A 20,783-nucleotide genomic window follows, 5' to 3' on the forward strand; every position below is an offset into this window, starting at 1 on the left:
GTTGGTCGGCGCCGTGTCTCCTATATGTGTAGACCTCTCACAGGTGCTGAGTCCACTGGGCTGCTGCCTATCAGGGGGGCCACGCATCCTCGCCAGTGTTCCGCCACGCTCCTGCTGCAGGGAAGCCGCTTGATCCCCAGCCCTGCTTAGCGGCCGCACGGCGCCACCTCTCAGCGCTGTCATCCGGCCTCTCCTCTCGCAGCCGCTGTTCGCTACATGGGTCGCAGGTGATCCAGTGGGTTCAGGCTTCTTGCCGGGTTGTGTTTGAAGGGGCGCCTGCTTCTTGGAGGGGTTGATTTTAATCGGGGTCTGATGAGAGACTGGCACCGCCATTGCTCTTCCGGCCTGAGTCTCGGCTGCATGCTGGCCTCCGTCCCATTCTCTCCTTGTTCTCTGCTCCAGAAGAGGGATTTTGCTCGGTGTGCTCAGCTTTTCCTTGTTGCCGGTCGGTTTAGGCATAGTATGGCCGCTTTTAGAGTCAGTTTCCACCTTTTTGTAAGCTTTTAGTAAGCTAAATTAGGGGATTCAGCAGGAGCTCTTGTGAAGCACGTCTGCTTCCTTCCCCTGGCAAACCACGCCCCTTTACACAAACATTTTAAACGCAGTAATTGCCAAAGTTTGGTGATTTTTTTAACAGTAGTTACAGACTGTGATATTGTGCGGGCGTATTGTCTGCCCAACTGTACTGCTACATTGCCTTTGCATTTCCATACTCGGTTCACCCTGGCCTCTGTATTGTGGTTTGTATGACGGCATGTCCATGGTTCTTGGACTTGAGGAAGTGGGTTCCTGAGGGCCCAAAAATTCCTTGACCAGGTCATAAAATCTTTACCTAAACATTATATTTCTTTGTGGTGGTATCTTTTGGACTACAGGCACATATGACAAAAGCAGGAGCTTCCACTCATTGGCTGCATATACAGATTCACAGGATTGCAATTGTGTAATTTCCCACCTTAGATCTCTGTGTTCACTGCGACACAGATCCTCTAGCCGTTGGAGTCCATCAACAATTATGGCATCGACTTCATCTTTGGCAGATGATCGCTTGCGTCCGCGGTGTGGTTGCAAACGGGCACTGACAACAAGAGCCACAGTACTACTCTCCATTGATCGTGGCTCACTCAGGGCAGACACATCTTCAGCGCCTTTCTTCTGGCTTGTTTCCTGTCGAGATGGCTCCGGTTCCTCTGCCTCTCGAGGCGCAGCGATACTACATATTGTTCTATAACAAAAAACATATATATATATATATTTTAGAGATTTTAATTAAATACTTGTTCGTCTCTCACACCAAAGCTTTTTACTTACGAGCGCTGGGATGTTTTCTGTAGAAACAACAATTGCTCATAATGAACATAAGGGGTGACACGTTTGCCACCAGATCCACTGGGGGTGTTTTGGCTGCTGCGGAAGTCCCGAACAAATCGATCTCTAATGGATCTCCACCAGGTATGGACAGCATCGGCTTCAAAGAAGAAAAAAAAATTATTTGACATCTTGCAATCTTTACATTTTGCAAGTTAAATTCAGCAATAATTACCAATTTTTTTCTTAGAGGATGCAGACTTATCCAACTATCCTGGGTCCAACTGGCATATTATTTTCTCCCACAACTTCCGGTTTTTAATAATATCACTGTGGGAGCTGTCACTTTGATCCCATATGGACAGATTTGCTTCCACTAGTGTTATGAGTGTCTCATTTTCTATGTCCATGGGTTCTTCGTCAACCGCGAAGTTCCTTCTTTTTTTGGCGGGCTGCTTGGACTATGTAAACACAAAACGTTATATTAAAATATATACGTTCATTTTTGGCTGCATACCTTTATCTCATCGCCAAAACTACATTATTATTAGCAGTTATCTTAATTTTTTTCATTTTTAAAACACTTTTAACTTTTTATAAATTATATTGCAATGTTTAATCGTTAATTGTTGTTGGTTGTCATAGTAGTGTTTGGTTTATGTTACGATATGTATGTAGCTTTTTAACCAGGGTTTTAACCCCTTAGTGACAGAGCCAATTTGGTACTTAATGACCGAGACAATTCTGACCACTGTCACTTTATGAGGTTATAACTCTGGAACGCTTCAACAAATCCCGCTAATTCTGAGATTTTTTTTTCGTGACATATTGTCCTTCCTGTTAGTGGTAACATTTCTACGATATTACTTGCGATTATTTATGAAAAAAACGGAAATATGGCAAAAAATTTTAAAATTTTGCAATTTTCAAACTTTGTATTTTTATGCCCTTAAATCAGAGAGATATGTCACGAAAAATACTTAATAAATAACATTTCCCATATGTCTACTTTACATCAGCACAATTTTGGAAACAAAATTTTTTTGTTAGGGAGTTATAAGGGTTAAAAGTTGACCAGCAATTTCTCATTTTTACAACATCATTTTTTTTAGGGACCACATCACATTTGAAGTCATTTTGAGGGGTCTATATGATAGAAAATAACGAAGAATGACACCATTCTAAAAACTACACCCCTCAAGGTTATCAAAACCACATTCAAGAAGTTTATTAACCCTTTACGTGCTTCACATGAACTGAAACAATGTGGAAGGAAAAAATGAACATTTAACTTTTTTTTGCAAACATTTTAATTCAGAACCATTTTTTTTATTTTCACAAGTGTAAAAACAGAAATGTAACCATAAATTTTGTTTTGCAATTTCTCCTGAATACGCCAATACCCCATATGTGGGGGTAAACCACTTTTTGGGCGCACCGCAGAACTTGGAAGTGAAGGAGCGCCGTTTGACTTTTTCAATGCAGAATTGGCTGGAATTGAGATCGGACGCCATGTCACGTTTACAGAGCCCCTGATGTGCCTAAACAGTGGAAACCCCCCACAAGTGACACCATTTTGGAAACTAGACCTCTTAAGGAACTTATCTACATGTGTAGTGAGCACTTTGAACCCCCAAGAGCTTCACAGAAGTTTATAACGTAGAGCCGTGAAAATAAAAAATCGCATTTGTTTACACAAAAATGATCTTTTCGCCCACAAATTCTTATTTTCACAAGGGTAACAGGAGAAATTAGACCACAAAAGTTGTTGTGCAATTTCTCCTGAGTATGTCAATACCCCATATGTGGGGGTAAACCACTGTTTGGGCGCACCGCAGAGCTCGGAAGTGAAGGAGTGCCGTTTTACTTTTTCAATGTAGAATTGTCTGGAATTGAGATGGGACGCCATGTCGCGTTTGGAGAGCCCCTGATGTGCCTAAACAGTAGAAACCCCCCACATGTGACCCCATTTTGCAAACTAGACCCCCCGTGGAACTTATCTAGATGTGTGGTGAGAACTTTGAATGCCCAAGTGCTTCACAAAAGTTTATAATGCAGAGTCGTGAAAATAAAAAATATTTTTTTCCACAAAAAAAATTTTGTAGCCCCCAAGTTTTTATTTTCACAAGGGTAACAGGAGAAATTGGACCACTAAAGTTGTTGTCCAATTTATCCCGAGTACACTGATGCCCCATATGTGGGGGTAAACCACTGTTTGGGCGCACGGCAGAGCTCGGAAGGGAAGGAGCGCCGTTTTGGAATGCAGACTTAGATAGAATGGTCTGTGGGCGTTATGTTGCGTTTGCAGAGCCCCTGATGTACCTAAACAGTAGTAACCCCCCACAAGTGACCCCGTTTTGGAAATTACACCCACCAAGGAACTTATCTAGATGTGTGGTGAGAACTTTGAATGCCCAAGTGCTTCATAGAAGTTTATAACGCAGAGTCATGAAAATAAAAAATATTTTTTTTTCCACAAAAAAGGTTTTGTAGCCCCCAACTTTTTATTTTCACAAGGGTAACAGGAGAAATTGGACCCCAACAGTTGTTGTCCAATTTATCCCGAGTACGCTGATGCCCCATATGTGGGGGTAACCACTGTTTGGGCGCACGGCAGAGCTCAGAAGGGAGGGAGCACCATTTGACATTTTGAGCGCAAAATTGGCTGTCGTGTTTGGAGACCCCCTGATGTACCTAAACAGTGGAAACCCCCCAATTCTAGCTCCAACCCTAACCCCAACACACCCCTAACCCTAATCCCAACCCGATCCATATTCCTAATCACTAACCCTAACGATAATCACAACCCTTACCCCAAAACAACCCTAATGTCAACCCTAACCATAACCCTAATAAAAACCCTAAATCCAACACACCCCTAATCCTAATCTCAACCCTAACCTCAAACCTAACCCTAATCCCAATACACCCCTAATCACAACCCTAACCTTAACCCTAATCCCAAACCTAACCCTAATCCCAAGCGTAACCCTAATGCCAACCCTAACCCTAATACCAACCCTAATCCAAACCCTAACCCTAATCCCAACCCTAGCCCTAACTTTAGCCGCATCCCTAGCCCTAACTTTAGCCCCAACCCTAACCCTAGTGCTACTTTCACATTTGCGTTTGGCATCCGTCGCAATCCATCGTTTTCGACAAAAAACTGATCCTGCAAATGTGCCCGCAGGATGCGTTTTTTGCCCATAGACTTGTATTGCCGACGAATCGCTACGGATGGCCACACGTCGCGTCCGTCGTGCACTGGATCAGTTGTGTTTTGGCGGACCGTCGGCACAAAAAAAGTTCAATGTAACTTTTTCTGTACGTCGCGTCCGCCATTTCTGACCGCGCATGCGTGGCCGTAACTCCGCTCCCTCCTCCCCAGGACATAGATTGGGCAGCGGATGCGTTGAAAAACTACATCCGCTGCCCACTTTGTGCACAATTTTCACAATGTGCATCGGTATGTCAGGCCGACCCATTGCGACGGCCCCGTACCGACGTAAGTGTGAAAGAAGCCTAACCCTAAATTTAGCCCCAACCCTAACCCTAAATTTAGCCCCAACCCTAACCCTAAATTTAGCCCCAACCCTAACCCTAAATTTAGCCCCAACCCTAACCCTAAATTTAGCCCCAACCCTAACCCTAGCCCTAACCCTAGCCCTAACCCTAACCTTAACCCTAACACTAGCCCTAACCCTAACCCTAACCCTCACCCTAGCCCTAACCCTAATTTTAGCCCCAACTGCTCTTCTCCTGCCAGCCAGCAGATGGCGACAGATGACGGGCGGACTGCGCATGCGCCCGCCATTTTCTTTTGCCTTGAAGACGCCGGCGGCCAGGAGGAGCAGCAGTAGGACCCAGGGACACCGGTAAGTATGGCAGGATCCCCGAATCCCCCTTTTTCTCTGTCCTCTGATGTGCGATCACATCAGAGGACAGAGAATTACACATTACTTTTTTTTTTTGCGGTCGCCGGTAAACAGTTAATTACCGGCGATCGCAAAACAGGGGTCAGTAAAACCAACCCCGATCATGTTCTTTGGGGTCTCGGCTACCCCCGGCAGCTGAGACCCCAAAGATTCTCCCGGTGCCGGCCGGCGGGCGCACTGCGCATGCGCCCACCATTTTTTTTGCCGGAAAAAGATGGCGGCGCCCATCGGGAGCCACGAGGAGCACCGGGGGAGACAGGTAAGTATTGGGGGGCTACCTGGGACCCCATTTCTCTGTCCTCTGATGTGCGATCACATCAGAGGACAGAGAAATTAAAAAGAAATTGCTTTTTTTTTGCGATCGCCGGTAAATGGTTAATTACCGGCGATCGCAAAAGCGGGGTCGGTAAAAAAACCCCGAATCATGTTCTCTGGGGTCTCGGCTACCCCCGGCAGCCGAGACCCTGGAGAAAATCGGACTCTGGGGGCGCTATTTACTTTTTCCACAGCGCCGTTAATTAACGGCGCTGTGGTTTAAGTACCCTTAGCGGCCGCCGTTAAAAGGCGTATCGGCGGTCGTTAAGGGGTTAAACAATGTTATATATATATGTTTCTTGTGTTATGTTTGTTTTGTATGTTTGATTTTTTAATAATAAAAAAAAAAGAACCAACTAATTAGTATTTTTGGGGGGTCAAAAAGGAACATTTTGCGTGATATTTACCACTTCTAGGTGAGGTGAAGACAGACGGCGAGGCTGTTTTCCTTTTTCAACAACCTAGGGTGTAGTAAAAAAAAAAAAAAATTACAATTCTTGTATCAATTAATTTATGTGTTAAAAGACACAAAATGTGTGGCATGTACCTTCTTTGACACTTTGGCACTTTTTTTGGGGGAGGCCTAGCAGGTTCGGGATCAGAAGATTCCTATTTGCAATAAAAACATGATTACACATGATTACCTCAATACACTGTAGTGACACACAACATTATTGTGGCTTTTTAAATCGAAAGCCTACCTATTGTGATGAGAACACTGCAGATACGCTGCTGCTGCTCGATCCCTCACTATCTGACATCTGTGTACAAACAAAGCAATACATTTAGTACACACACATCCCACCTGTACTACACAGTCAAATGATGTATACAGAGATATATAATACATAGAATTGTACTTACGGTACATTGCCTCTGATCACTCACAAGATACACACACTGTGTTGCTGGCGTTTTCAGAGTGTGTTTGCAGAGTCTCTGCTCCAAAATGGCTGCAATCATATTTCCTGTCACATGACCACATGGACTAGCCTCATTAACGCAATCCAACTTATGGTTTCATTTGGACATTTTGCTTGATTTGCGTCTGGCTGCGTTAGCAATAGACTTCAATGGCAGAATAAACGTTTCTGTTACTCTTGCGTTAGCTTGCCCGGACCCGAAAACGCTGCAGGCCGCGTTGGAAGGTACGTCATAAAAAAACGGAATGTTGCAAACGCATGCCAATTTTGACATGTGTTGTGATGCATCATACAAATGAAAATCTATGGGTGCGTTACATTGTCAGGTACAGTGCGTTTTGCCTACTTAAAAACGTGTCTGTTAGACGGACTGCCCTAGCGCAATGTGAACCCAGCCTAACACGGTAGACACTTTTGGCCGGGCCCTACGCTACTGTAACCTATTAAATATTTGTTAAAATATGCAATACAATTTAGGTATATTTATTTTTCAATTTTTAAAATGACCAATAATATCACATACAACGAACAAATACCACCGCACCATGACCAGACCACATATTACAACCACAGTGATCGAATAATATCAAATACCCGCACCATGACCAGACCACATATTACCACCACAAAGTGACCAAATAGTACATACAAGGAACAAACACCGCAACACCATGTCCAGAACACATATTACCACCACATAGTGACTGAATACTACAATAATGATCAGTAATAAAAAAAAAACATAATACTAATATCATCAGTGCTATTAAACACAGGAGATCTGTACTTAGTATGCAGTGTCTGTGTACAGGTAATACAGTGATCACTGGTGGTATTATACACAGGAGCTCTGTATATAATGTATAGGTAATACAGTGATCACTGGTGACATTATACACAGGACCTCTGTATACAGTATACAGTGTATAGTGTCAGTGTATAGGTAACACACTGACCCACCAGTGACGTCTCTAGGTGAAGTCCTTCATCTTTGTTTTTCATCATTCATCCAGCACAGACCGCCGTCACATCTTCCAGCCAGGATTCGTCTCTACAGGAAATAACACAGTTATCTTGAGCTTCGCTTGCAGAACACATTACTTAATTTTTCCCAACTTCTACATTACACCACATGAAGAAAAAAGGGGACATAGTATTACTCTACACAGTAACAGGACCGCCCCCCCCCATTTAAAACAGTATCCTCAAAAAATAAAATTAATACATGACTGCAGTAATATCCCTTAATTAGCCCCTATGGTAATAATATTCCCCATCCTGGCCCCAGTGTGTCTCATTCCTGGCTTCAGCCATATGTTCTCTCATCCTGCCCTCATGAGTATCCATTCTGCCCCATATGATCTCCCCATCCTGCCCCATCTGTCTCCATCGTATCCTGTTATGACCTGGTGGTCAGGACAATAATGGACCTGGTGGTTAAGAGCACACGGAATGACTTGATAGTTACTGATAATAAGGACGAGCTCTGGGACGTGGGAACTCTGCTGACCGCAATCCCTAAACCTATCAAACACACTAGAAATAGCCGTGGATTGCGCCTAACGCTCCCTATGCAACTCGGCACAGCCTAAGAAACTAGCTAGCCCTGAAGATAGAAAAATAAAGCCTACCTTGCCTCAGAGAAATTCCCCAAAGGAAAAGGCAGCCCCCCACATATAATGACTGTGAGTAAAGATGAAAATACAAACACAGAGATAAAATAGATTAAGCAAAGTGAGGCCCGACTTACTGAACAGACCGAGGATAGGAAAGGTTACTTTGCGGTCAGCACAAAAACCTACAAAAAGACCACGCAGAGGGCACAAAAAGACCCTCCACACCGACTCACGGTGCGGAGGCGCTCCCTCTGCGTCCCAGAGCTTCCAGCAAGCAAGACAACAAATTAAATAGCAAGCTGGACAGAAAAATAGCAAACCAAAGAAATACAAGCTGGAACTTAGCTTCTGATGGGAAGACAGGTCACAAGAACGATCCAGGAGTGAACTAGACCAATACTGGAACATTGACAGGTGGCATGGAGCAAAGATCTAAGTGGAGTTAAATAGAGCAGCAGCTAACGAATTAACCTCGTCACCTGTGAAACTCAGAAACACCCACCAGAGGAAGTCCATGGACAGAACCAGCCGAAGTACCATTCATGACCACAGGAGGGAGCCCGACAACAGAATTCACAACAGTACCCCCCCCCTTGAGGAGGGGTCACCGAACCCTCACCAGAGCCCCCAGGCCGACCAGGATGAGCCAAATGAAAGGCACGAACCAGATCGGCAGCATGAACATCAGAGGCAAAAACCCAGGAATTATCTTCCTGACCATAACCCTTCCACTTGACCAGGTACTGGAGTTTCCGTCTCGAAACACGAGAATCCAAAATCTTCTCCACCACATACTCCAACTCCCCCTCAACTAACACCGGGGCAGGAGGATGAACGGATGGAACCACAGGCGCCACGTATCTCCGCAATAACGACCTATGGAACACATTATGGATGGCAAAAGAAGCAGGAAGGGCCAAACGAAATGACACAGGATTGATAACCTCAGAAATCTTATATGGACCAATGAAACGAGGCTTAAACTTAGGAGAGGAAACCTTCATAGGAACATAACGAGACGACAACCAAACCAAATCCCCAACACGAAGTCGGGGACCCACACAGCGCCGGCGGTAAGCGAAACGTTGAGCCTTCTCCTGGGACAATGTCAAATTGTTCACCACATGAGTCCAAATCTGCTGCAACCTATCCACCACAGTATCTACACCAGGACAGTCTGAAGACTCAACCTGCCCTGAAGAGAAACGAGGATGGAAACCAGAATTGCAGAAAAACGGCGAAACCAAAGTAGCCGAGCTGGCCCGATTATTAAGGGCGAACTCAGCCAACGGCAAAAAGGACAGCCAATCATCCTGATCAGCAGAAACAAAGCATCTCAGATATGTTTCCAAAGTTTGATTAGTTCGTTCGGTTTGGCCATTTGGAAAGCCAAGGAAAAAGACAAATCAATGCCCATCCTAGCACAAAAGGATCGCCAAAACCTTGAAACAAACTGGGAACCTCTGTCAGAAACGATGTTCTCCGGGATACCATGTAAACGAACCACATGCTGGAAAAATAATGGCACCAAATCAGAGGAGGAAGGCAATTTAGACAAAGGTACCAAATGGACCATCTTAGAAAAGCGATCACAAACCACCCAAATGACCGACATCTTTTGAGAGACGGGGAGATCCGAAATAAAATCCATAGAAATATGCGTCCAGGGCCTCTTCGGGACCGGCAGGGGCAAAAGGAACCCACTAGCACGAGAGCAGCAGGGCTTAGCCCGAGCACAAATCCCACAGGACTGCACAAAAGAACGCACATCCCGCGACAAAGACGGCCACCAGAAGGATCTAGCCACCAAATCTCTGGTACCAAAGATTCCAGGATGCCCAGCCAACACTGAACAATGAATCTCAGAGATAACTCTACTAGTCCATCTATCAGGGACAAACAGTTTCTCCGCTGGGCAACGGTCAGGTCTATCAGCCTGAAATTTTTGCAGCACCCGCCGCAAATCAGGGGAGATGGCAGACAAAAATACCCCCTCTTTCAGAATACCCGCCGGCTCAGGAACACCCGGAGAGTCAGGCACAAAACTCCTTGACAGGGCATCAGCCTTCACATTCTTAGAGCCCGGAAGGTACGAAACCACAAAATCAAAACGGGAGAAAAATAATGACCATCTAGCCTGTCTCGGATTCAACCGTTTGGCAGACTCAAGATAAGTCAAATTCTTGTGATCTGTCAAGACCACCACGCGATGCTTGGCTCCTTCCAGCCAATGACGCCACTCCTCGAATGCCCACTTCATGGCCAACAATTCACGATTACCAACATCATAGTTACGCTCAGCAGGCGAAAACTTTCTAGAAAAGAAAGCACATGGCTTCATCACCGAGCCCTCAGAACTAGAGTTGAGCGACCTTGACCTTTTTAGAGTCGAGCCGGGTTTTGCGAAACCCGACTATGTCCAAAGTCGGGTCGAGTGAAATCGGCCGATTATGACGTAAAGTCGGGATCGACCGAAACACGAAACCCAATGCAAGTCAATGGGGCAGCATAGTCGGCAGTGAGTGGGGGCCAGGAAAACACCTAGAGTGGCCATTTTAATGTCAAAACCATCCATTCTTCTTAATGAAGCTTGTCAAGCGTAATTTACCTTATAATAATTGGAAGGCATTTGAAATTGGGGGTCATTTGGCTAAAGTTGTGGGGGGTAGGGCTGGTTCAAGTAATTAGTGGGCCCAGGAAATCTGGACCACGTCACGGCAGTGGAGCAGGGAGAGGTAAGTATTTCAACTTTGCAAGTGCTGTGAACCTGAGCAAGCAGGGGGGGCCCACTCGTTGGCATTGGCACTGGCACAGGGCCCCTCAAAGTACAGCGGTGTGTTTGCACGGCGGGGGCGCCTCCCACCGGCAGCAACACTTTTGCGTACTATGAGAGGCCCTGTGCCAGTGACGTCGCCAACTAGTATTCCTCCCCCCACCTGATGAAGGAACCTGCACTTTCATCTGCACCTTCCTCTTTGTCCCCGTGTAAGGTGGTATGGTATGCGGGAAGAGCAACCTGACTTTCAGCAGGGTCACAATGTTGTTGTGTAGCGTGCACGGGGAATGTTGCGTTATGGGTCAATGTACCAGCAGACTCATCTATCACTGGCTGGGCAATGGGCACGATGAAGTGGAAACACAGATATAGGCCCAAAGAAGAAAGTGGGCTAAATGCAGTTCAAAATTGGTAACACAGGAATAACCAGGGGGCATTGCAGTGGAGGACAACTGGAATGAGAGGCTGACACAGAGAGTAGGGCCAAATCAGTAAGTAGTCGAAATGCAGTTCAAAATTGGCAACCGTAGTAAACAGGCGGCACAGCTTTGTTCAGTGGAGGAGAACAGCAAGGAGTGGCAGACACCGATAGTAGGCCCCAAACCAACTAGTACGCCAAATGCAGTTGTTCCATTTAACCACAATTTAATGAGAGCCTGAAGATAGAAGCTCAGGAAAGGCAACCTGGGGAACACCTTGGAGTGTAACACACCATCTCTCTCCACCCCATACCCATTTTGTATGGCCTAATGCAGTGTACTTTTCTACAACTACTAAACGAGAGTCGGAAGACCGAAGCAATGGCAAGGAAACCTGGGGAACACCTTAGAGTGTAACACACCCTCTCTCTACACCCCATACCCAATTTGAAGGCCTAATGCAGTGTAGTTTCCAAGAACTACTAAACGAGAGCCGGAAGATCGAAGCTCAGGAAAGGCAACCTGGGGAACACCTTGGAGTGTAACACACCCTCTCGCTACACCCCATACCCAATTTGAAGGCCTAATGCAGCGTAGTTTCCAACAACTACTAAACGAGAGCCGGAAGATCGAAGCTCAGGAAAGGCAACCTGGGGAACACCTTGGAGTGTAACACACCCTCTCTCTACACCCCATACCCAATTTGAAGGCCTAATGCAGTGTAGTTTCCAAGAACTACTAAACGAGAGCCGGAAGATCGAAGCTCAGGAAAGGCAACCTGGGGAACACCTTGGAGTGTAACACACCCTCTCGCTACACCCCATACCCAATTTGAAGGCCTAATGCAGCGTAGTTTCCAACAACTACTAAACGAGAGCCGGAAGATCGAAGCTCAGGAAAGGCAACCTGGGGAACACCTTGGAGTGGAACACACCATCTCTCTACACCCCATACCCAATTTGAAGGCCTAATGCAGAGTAGTTTCCAAGAACTACTAAACGAGAGCCGGAAGATCGAAGCTCAGGAAAGGCAACCTGGGGAACACCTTGGAGTGTAACACAACGTCTCTCTACACGACGGAAGGGCTGATTCTTAGGAAGGAAGGCTGTTGGAAATAAGCATTGCGCGTCCGAGGGTGATTATATTCTTATTAGGTATATACTCACCCTCGGACGCGCCCTGCTTCTTTATTTGGAATGAATGTTTATTTGCAATGTGGTGTTGACTTTCTCTATTATTTTGGTAATTAATGATTTTATTATTTTCATTATTTTGCATCTTCTCGGCAATAATATAAAGAAGACGCGACAGGACAACACTCGGTGGATGCCATATGTGTGTTTTCAATTTAAAAAAACTTTCAGTTAACTACTTGCAGGAGAAAGTAATTGTAGCTGGTGGCCATTTTTAGTACTGTACCAGATTAGAGTTGTGTGTTTGTTTTTAATGTTAAAATGTCTGCATTTGATATCTCACCAGTATTTTCTTTTTTATAAGCAAAATACTTATTTTTATATTTTCTGATGTTGGTTCCAGGGGTACACGGCCAGCAGTGCCCTGGTCAGTGTAGTAGTAGTTGAAAGAATGGACCGCAGACAGGCATCGAAGGCCTAAAATAATAACACATGGCTGTAGGCAATTTTAAATTGGTTCCAGGGGTACACGGACAGCAGTGGTGTGGTCAGTGGAGGCCTAGTGGAAGGAGTGACCGCAGACAGGCATCGAAGGCCTAAAATAATAACACATGGCTGTAGGCAATTTTAAATTGGTTCCAGGGGTACACGGACAGCAGTGGTGTGGTCAGTGGAGGCCTAGTGGAAGGAGTGACCGCAGACAGGCATCGAAGGCCTAAAATAATAACACATGGCTGTAGGCAATTTTAAATTGGTTCCAGGGGTACACGGGCAGCAGTGACCTGGTCAGTGTAGTAGTAGTTGAAAGAATGGACCGCAGACAGGCATCGAAGGCCTAAAATAAAAAAATTGGGCTGGCTGTAGGCAATTTTAAATTGGTTCCAGGGGTACACGGGCAGCAGTGACCTGGTCAGTGTAGTAGTAGTTGAAAGAATGGACCGCAGACAGGCATCGAAGGCCTAAAATAAAAAAATTGGGCTGGCTGTAGGCAATTTTAAATTGGTTCCAGGGGTACACGGGCAGCAGTGGTGTGGTCAGTGGAGGCCTAGTGGAAGGAGTGACCGCAGACAGGCATCGAAGGCCTAACATAACAAACTTGGGCTGGCTGTAGGCACTTTTAAATTGGTTCCAGGGGTACACGGGCAGCAGTGGTCTGGTCAGTGGAAGTCTAGTGGAAGGAGTGACCGCAGACAGGCATCGAAGGCCTAAAATAATAACACATGGCTGTAGGCAATTTTAAATTGGTTCCAGGGGTACACGGACAGCAGTGGTGTGGTCAGTGGAGGCCTAGTGGAAGGAGTGACCGCAGACAGGCATCGAAGGCCTAAAATAATAACACATGGCTGTAGGCAATTTTAAATTGGTTCCAGGGGTACACGGACAGCAGTGGTGTGGTCAGTGGAGGCCTAGTGGAAGGAGTGACCGCAGACAGGCATCGAAGGCCTAAAATAATAACACATGGCTGTAGGCAATTTTAAATTGGTTCCAGGGGTACACGGACAGCAGTGGTGTGGTCAGTGGAGGCCTAGTGGAAGGAGTGACCGCAGACAGGCATCGAAGGCCTAAAATAATAACACATGGCTGTAGGCAATTTTAAATTGGTTCCAGGGGTACACGGGCAGCAGTGACCTGGTCAGTGTAGTAGTAGTTGAAAGAATGGACCGCAGACAGGCATCGAAGGCCTAAAATAAAAAAATTGGGCTGGCTGTAGGCAATTTTAAATTGGTTCCAGGGGTACACGGGCAGCAGTGACCTGGTCAGTGTAGTAGTAGTTGAAAGAATGGACCGCAGACAGGCATCGAAGGCCTAAAATAAAAAAATTGGGCTGGCTGTAGGCAATTTTAAATTGGTTCCAGGGGTACACGGGCAGCAGTGGTGTGGTCAGTGGAGGCCTAGTGGAAGGAGTGACCGCAGACAGGCATCGAAGGCCTAAAATAATAACACATGGCTGTAGGCAATTTTAAATTGGTTCCAGGGGTACACGGGCAGCAGTGACCTGGTCAGTGTAGTAGTAGTTGAAAGAATGGACCGCAGACAGGCATCGAAGGCCTAAAATAAAAAAATTGGGCTGGCTGTAGGCAATTTTAAATTGGTTCCAGGGGTACACGGGCAGCAGTGACCTGGTCAGTGTAGTAGTAGTTGAAAGAATGGACCGCAGACAGGCATCGAAGGCCTAACATAACAAACTTGGGCTGGCTGTAGGCACTTTTAAATTGGTTCCAGGGGTACACGGGCAGCAGTGGTCTGGTCAGTGGAAGTCTAGTGGAAGGAGTGACCGCAGACAGGCATCGAAGGCCTAAAATAATAACACATGGCTGTAGGCAATTTTAAATTGGTTCCAGGGGTACACGGACAGCAGTGGTGTGGTCAGTGGAGGCCTAGTGGAAGGAGTGACCGCAGACAGGCATCGAAGGCCTAAAATAATAACACATGGCTGTAGGCAATTTTAAATTGGTTCCAGGGGTACACGGGCAGCAGTGACCTGGTCAGTGTAGTAGTAGTTGAAAGAATGGACCGCAGACAGGCATCGAAGGCCTAAAATAAAAAAATTGGGCTGGCTGTAGGCAATTTTAAATTGGTTCCAGGGGTACACGGGCAGCAGTGACCTGGTCAGTGTAGTAGTAGTAGTTGAAAGAATGGACCGCAGACAGGCATCGAAGGCCTAAAATAAAAAAATTGGGCTGGCTGTAGGCAATTTTAAATTGGTTCCAGGGGTACACGGGCAGCAGTGACCTGGTCAGTGTAGTAGTAGTTGAAAGAATGGACCGCAGACAGGCATCGAAGGCCTAAAATAAAAAAATTGGGCTGGCTGTAGGCAATTTTAAATTGGTTCCAGGGGTACACGGGCAGCAGTGACCTGGTCAGTGTAGTAGTAGTTGAAAGAATGGACCGCAGACAGGCATCGAAGGCCTAAAATAAAAAAATTGGGCTGGCTGTAGGCAATTTTAAATTGGTTCCAGGGGTACACGGGCAGCAGTGGTGTGGTCAGTGGAGGCCTAGTGGAAGGAGTGACCGCAGACAGGCATCGAAGGCCTAAAATAATAACACATGGCTGTAGGCACTTTTAAATTGGTTCCAGGGGTACACGGGCAGCAGTGGTCTGGTCAGTGGAAGTCTAGTGGAAGGAGTGACCGCAGACAGGCTTCGAAGGCCTAACATAACAAAATTGGGCTGGCTGTAGGCACTTTAAATTGGTTCCAGGGGTACATGGGCAGCAGTGTATGGTCAGTGGAAGTCTAGTGGAAGGAGTGACGGCAGACAGTCTTCGAAGGCCTAACATAACAAAATTGGGCTGACTGTAGGCACTTTTAAATTGGTTCCAGGGTAACACGGCCAGCAGTGGCCTGGTCAGTGTAGTAGTTGTAGAAAGAAGGGACCGCAGACAGGCTTCGAAGGCCTAACATAACAAAAATGTCAAAACAATGGTATTGTCAGTGCCAGGCATTGAAGGATGTCAGCGGCTAGACTACACATTGGTGAAGCTGTGAGAGATAATTTTGCTAGTGGTAGAGCACTGTTTGAGCTGGGGGGGGGAACTGTCTTGTGGCCGGCGGTACAGGCACAGGGCCCCTCATATTACAACGGTGTGTCTGACGTTGGGTGCGCACCACCACCGCCAGAGACACTTTATTGTACTATGAGGGACCCAGTGGCAGTGCCGTCGACCAAAAGCGGCCACACCCACCTCTTCAGACAAACAGCACTCTCAAGGGTCCAAGCGCAAAGTGGCGATAGCACGGCCCCGTGTGGGGAGTTTGGCCATTTCGTGAGGTGGAAACATGTCGTATGCTGGACAATCAGGTGAAGAAAATTACGAGATTGGAAAAGTCATTCAGAATAGTCCACAGGCAAGACCTTTTCATAGGAAAGCTAGGTGTCAGCCGGGCAGGGTGGGGCAAAAGATTTTGAAATCCAGTTGTGGTTCATTTTAATGAAGGTTAGATCATCTACATTTTGGGTAGCCAGACGAGTCCTTTTTTCTGTTAGTATTGAACCTGCAGCACTGAATACTCTTTCTGATAGGACACTAGCTGCCGGGCAAGCAAGCTCCTGCAATGCATATTCTGCCAATTCTGGCCAGGTGTCTAATTTGGATGCCCAGTAATCAAATGGGAATGACGGTTGAGGGAGAACGTCGATAAGGGATGAAAAATAGTTTGTAACCATACTGGACAAATGTTGTCTCCTGTCACTTTGAATTGATGCTGCAGTACCTGTCCTGTCTGCGGTCATAGAAAAATCACTCCACAACCTGGTCAGAAAACCCCTCTGTCCAACGCCACTTCTGATTTCTGCCCCTCTAACACCTCTGGTCTGCTGGCCCCTGGAGCTCGTGTGAGAACGATCACGGGCGCTGTGTGCAGGGAATGCCAGAAGCAAACGGTCAACAAGAGTTGATTGTTTTGTTGCTAATATTAGTTCCAAGTTCTCATGTGGCATAATATTTTGCAATTTGCCTTTATAGCGAGGATCAAGGAGGCAGGCCAACCAGTAATCGTCATCGTTCATCATTTTTGTAATGCGTGTGTCCCTTTTGAGGATACGCAAGGCATAATCCGCCATGTGGGCCAAAGTTCCCGTTGTCAAATCTGCGGTTGTGCTTGGTTGAGGGGCAGTTGCAGGCAAATCTACGTCACTTGTGTCCCTCAAAAAACCAGAACCCGGCCTTGCCACGCCACCAATTTCCCGTGCCCCCGGGAAAGCTTCCTCATTAAAAATATACTCATCCCCATCATCCTCCTCATCCTCCACCTCCTCTTCGCCCGGTACCTCGTCATGTACACTGCCCTGACCAGACAATCGCTGACTGTCATCAAGGCTTTCCTCTTCCTCTGGTGCAGACGCCTGATCCTTTATGTGCGTCAAACTTTGCATCAGCAGACGCATTAGGGGGATGCTCATGCTTATTATGGCGTTGTCTGCACTAACCAGCCGTGTGCATTCCTCAAAACACTGAAGGACTTGACACATGTCTTGAATCTTCGACCACTGCACACCTGACAACTCCATGTCTGCCATCCTACTGCCTGCCCGTGTATGTGTATCCTCCCACAAAAACATAACAGCCCGCCTCTGTTCGCACAGTCTCTGAAGCATGTGCAGTGTTGAGTTCCACCTTGTTGCAACGTCTATGATTAGGCGATGCTGGGGAAGGTTCAAAGAACGCTGATAGGTCTGCATACGGCTGGAGTGTACAGGCGAACGGCGGATATGTGCGCAAAGTCCACGCACTTTGAGGAGCAGGTCGGATAACCCCGGATAACTTTTCAGGAAGCACTGCACCACCAGGTTTAAGGTGTGAGCCAGGCAAGGAATGTGTTTCAGTTGGGAAAGGGAGATGGCAGCCATGAAATTCCTTCCGTTATCACTCACTACCTTGCCTGCCTCAAGATCTACAGTGCCCAGCCACGACTGCGTTTCTTGCTGCAAGAACTCGGACAGAACTTCCGCGGTGTGTCTATTGTCGCCCAAACACTTCATAGCCAATACAGCCTGCTGACGTATGCCAGTAGCTGCCCCATAATGGGAGACCTGGTGTGCAACAGTGGCAGGTGCGGATGGAGTGTTTGTGCGACTGCGGTCTGTGGACGAGCTCTTGCTTCTGCAGGAGGACGAGGAGGAGGAGGAGGAGGGGGTGCGAACGGCTACAGACAACTGTTTACTAGACCGTGGGCTAGGCAGAACTGTCCCAAACTTGCTGTCCCCTGTGGACCCTGAATCCACCACATTTACCCAGTGTGCCGTGATGGACACGTAACGTCCCTGGCCATGCCTACTGGTCCATGCATCTGTTGTCAGGTGCACCTTTGTGCTCACAGATTGCCTGAGTGCATGGACGATGCGCTCTTTAACATGCTGGTGGAGGGCTGGGATGGCTTTTCTGGAAAAAAAGTGTCGACTGGGTAGCTCGTAGCGTGGTACAGCGTAGTCCATCAGGTCTTTGAAAGCTTCGCTTTCAACTAACCGGTAGGGCATCATCTCTAACGAGATTAGTCTAGCTATGTGGGCGTTCAAACCCTGTGTACGCGGATGCGAGGCTAAGTATTTCCTTTTTCTAACCATAGTCTCATGTAGGGTGAGCTGGACTGGAGAGCTGGAGATCGTGGAACTAGCGGGGGTGCCGGTGGACATGGCAGACTGAGAGACGGTGGGAGATGGTATTGTTGCCGCCGGTGCCCTAGATGCAGTGTTTCCTACTACGAAACTGGTGATTCCCTGACCCTGACTGCTTTGGCCTGGCAAAGATACCTGCACAGATACAGCAGGTGGTGCGCTAAATGGTGGTCCTACACTGCCGGAAGGGATGTTGCGTTGATGACTAGCTTCATTGGCCGAGGGTGCAACAACCTTAAGGGACGTTTGGTAGTTAGTCCAAGCTTTCAAATGCATGGTGGTTAAATGTCTATGCATGCAACTAGTATTGAGACTTTTCAGATTCTGACCTCTGCTTAAGGAAGTAGAACATTTTTGACAGATGACTTTGCGCTGATCAATTGGATGTTGTTTAAAAAAATGCCAGACTGCACTCTTTCTAGCATCGGATACCTTTTCAGGCATTGCAGACTGAGCTTTAACCGGATGGCCACGCTGTCCTCCACCAGGTTTTGGCTTTGCCACGCGTTTTGGGCAAGATACGGGCCCGGCAGATGGAACCTGTGGCGATGTTGATGCCTGCTGCGGCCCCTCCTCCTCCTCTGCTTCAGAACTGCTGCCGCCTGCACCCTGTTCCCCCAATGGCTGCCAATCGGGGTCAAGAACTGGGTCATCTAATAACTCTTCTTGTACCTCCTGCGCAACTTCGTCTGTGTCACCGTGTCGTTCGGTGGTATAGCGTTCGTGATGGGGCAACATAGTCTCATCAGGGTCTGATTCTTGATCAGCACCCTGCGAGGGCAATGTTGTGGTCTGAGTCAAAGGACCAGCATAGTAGTCTGGCTGTGGCTGTGCGTCAGTGCACTCCATGTCAGATTCAATTTGTAATGGGCATGGACTGTTAACTGCTTCACTTTCTAAGCCAGGGACGGTATGTGTAAAGAGCTCCATGGAGTAACCCGTTGTGTCGCCTGCTGCATTCTTCTCTGTTGTTGTTTTTGCTGAAGAGGACAAGGAAGTGACTTGTCCCTGACCGTGAACATCCACTAACGACGCGCTGCTTTTACTTTTACCAGTTTCACGAGATGAGGCAAAAGAGCTAGAGGCTGAGTCAGCAAGATAAGCCAAAACTTGCTCTTGCTGCTCCGGCTTTAAAAGCGGTTTTCCTAATCCCAGAAAAGGGAGCGTTCGAGGCCTTGTGTAGCCGGACGACGAACCTGGCTCCACAGCTCCAGACTTAGGTGCAATATTTTTTCCCCCACGACCACCTGATGCTCCACCACTACCACTACCCTCATTACCAGCTGACAATGAACGCCCCCGGCCACGACCTCTTCCACTAGACTTCCTCATTGTTTTAAAAACGTAACCAAACTAACGTTATTTGTTGCAGTCACACAACTTACACGGTGAGCTATAACTTCTGTATGATTTAGCTACCCCTTTACAGGTTGGTGAGACCACAGCGAAAATCAGGCCCAATGTTACACACTCTTTTTTTGGTGGCTGCAAATTAGAGAGATGCCCCACACGCAGGACTGTCACTGAAGCACAAATGTTAATATTAATGTCACACTATTATTTTTTTTTTATTTTTATTTTTTTCAGGAACACTTTAGAAACCCCCCAAAAAAAAAAAAATAGATTTTTGCAGGGAGAATTTAGAAAACAAATGTAACAAACTATATGCTTTCTATGGGCCACTGAGTGAGAGATGACGCACACAGGAATCAGGAGTGGCACACAAGCCCAGAGGCCAATATTTTTCTACCAATGATTGATGGAGTTATTTTCTCTGGTAGATTTTGGAACCCAAATCAAGGAAAAAAAATGTAGGCTTTCTATGGACCACAATTGGAGAGAGAGAGAGAGAGAGATGGCACACCCAGGAGTCAAGACTGGCACACAAGCAGAAAGGCCAATATTAATCTCCCACTGTTTTTTTTGGTTGTTTTTTTTTTTTTTTTTTTCAGGGAGACTTTAGAAAAAAAAATAATAAAAAAAATATGATTTTATCAGGAAGAATTTAGAAACCAAATAAAATAAAATGATTTTTTCAGGGAGAATTTAGAAAACAAATAAAACCAAAAATAGGCGTTCTATGGCCCACTGACTGAGAGATGACGCACCCAGGAGTCAAGACTGGCACACAAGCAGAAAGGCCAATATTAATCTCCCACTGTTTTTTTTGGTTGTTTTTTTTTTTTTTTTTTTCAGGGAGACTTTAGAAAAAAAAATAATAAAAAAAATATGATTTTATCAGGA

General features: G+C 46.5%; 1 long non-coding RNA gene across 1 annotated transcript; it reads right to left on the reverse strand.

The window, feature by feature from the left end:
• Positions 1 to 961: 961 nt before the first annotated feature.
• LOC138667318 (uncharacterized) lies at positions 962 to 6,172 on the reverse strand. The gene is made up of 5 exons (XR_011318709.1): positions 6,106 to 6,172; positions 5,966 to 6,019; positions 1,544 to 1,769; positions 1,312 to 1,468; positions 962 to 1,225 (listed from the first exon to the last, which is right to left on the reverse strand). It is a non-coding gene; the product is annotated as an uncharacterized lncRNA (long non-coding RNA).
• Between the last annotated feature and the right edge of the window lie 14,611 nt (positions 6,173 to 20,783).

Source organism: Ranitomeya imitator, chromosome 2, assembly GCF_032444005.1.
Source record: "Ranitomeya imitator isolate aRanImi1 chromosome 2, aRanImi1.pri, whole genome shotgun sequence".
Lineage (NCBI taxonomy): Eukaryota > Metazoa > Chordata > Amphibia > Anura > Dendrobatidae > Ranitomeya > Ranitomeya imitator.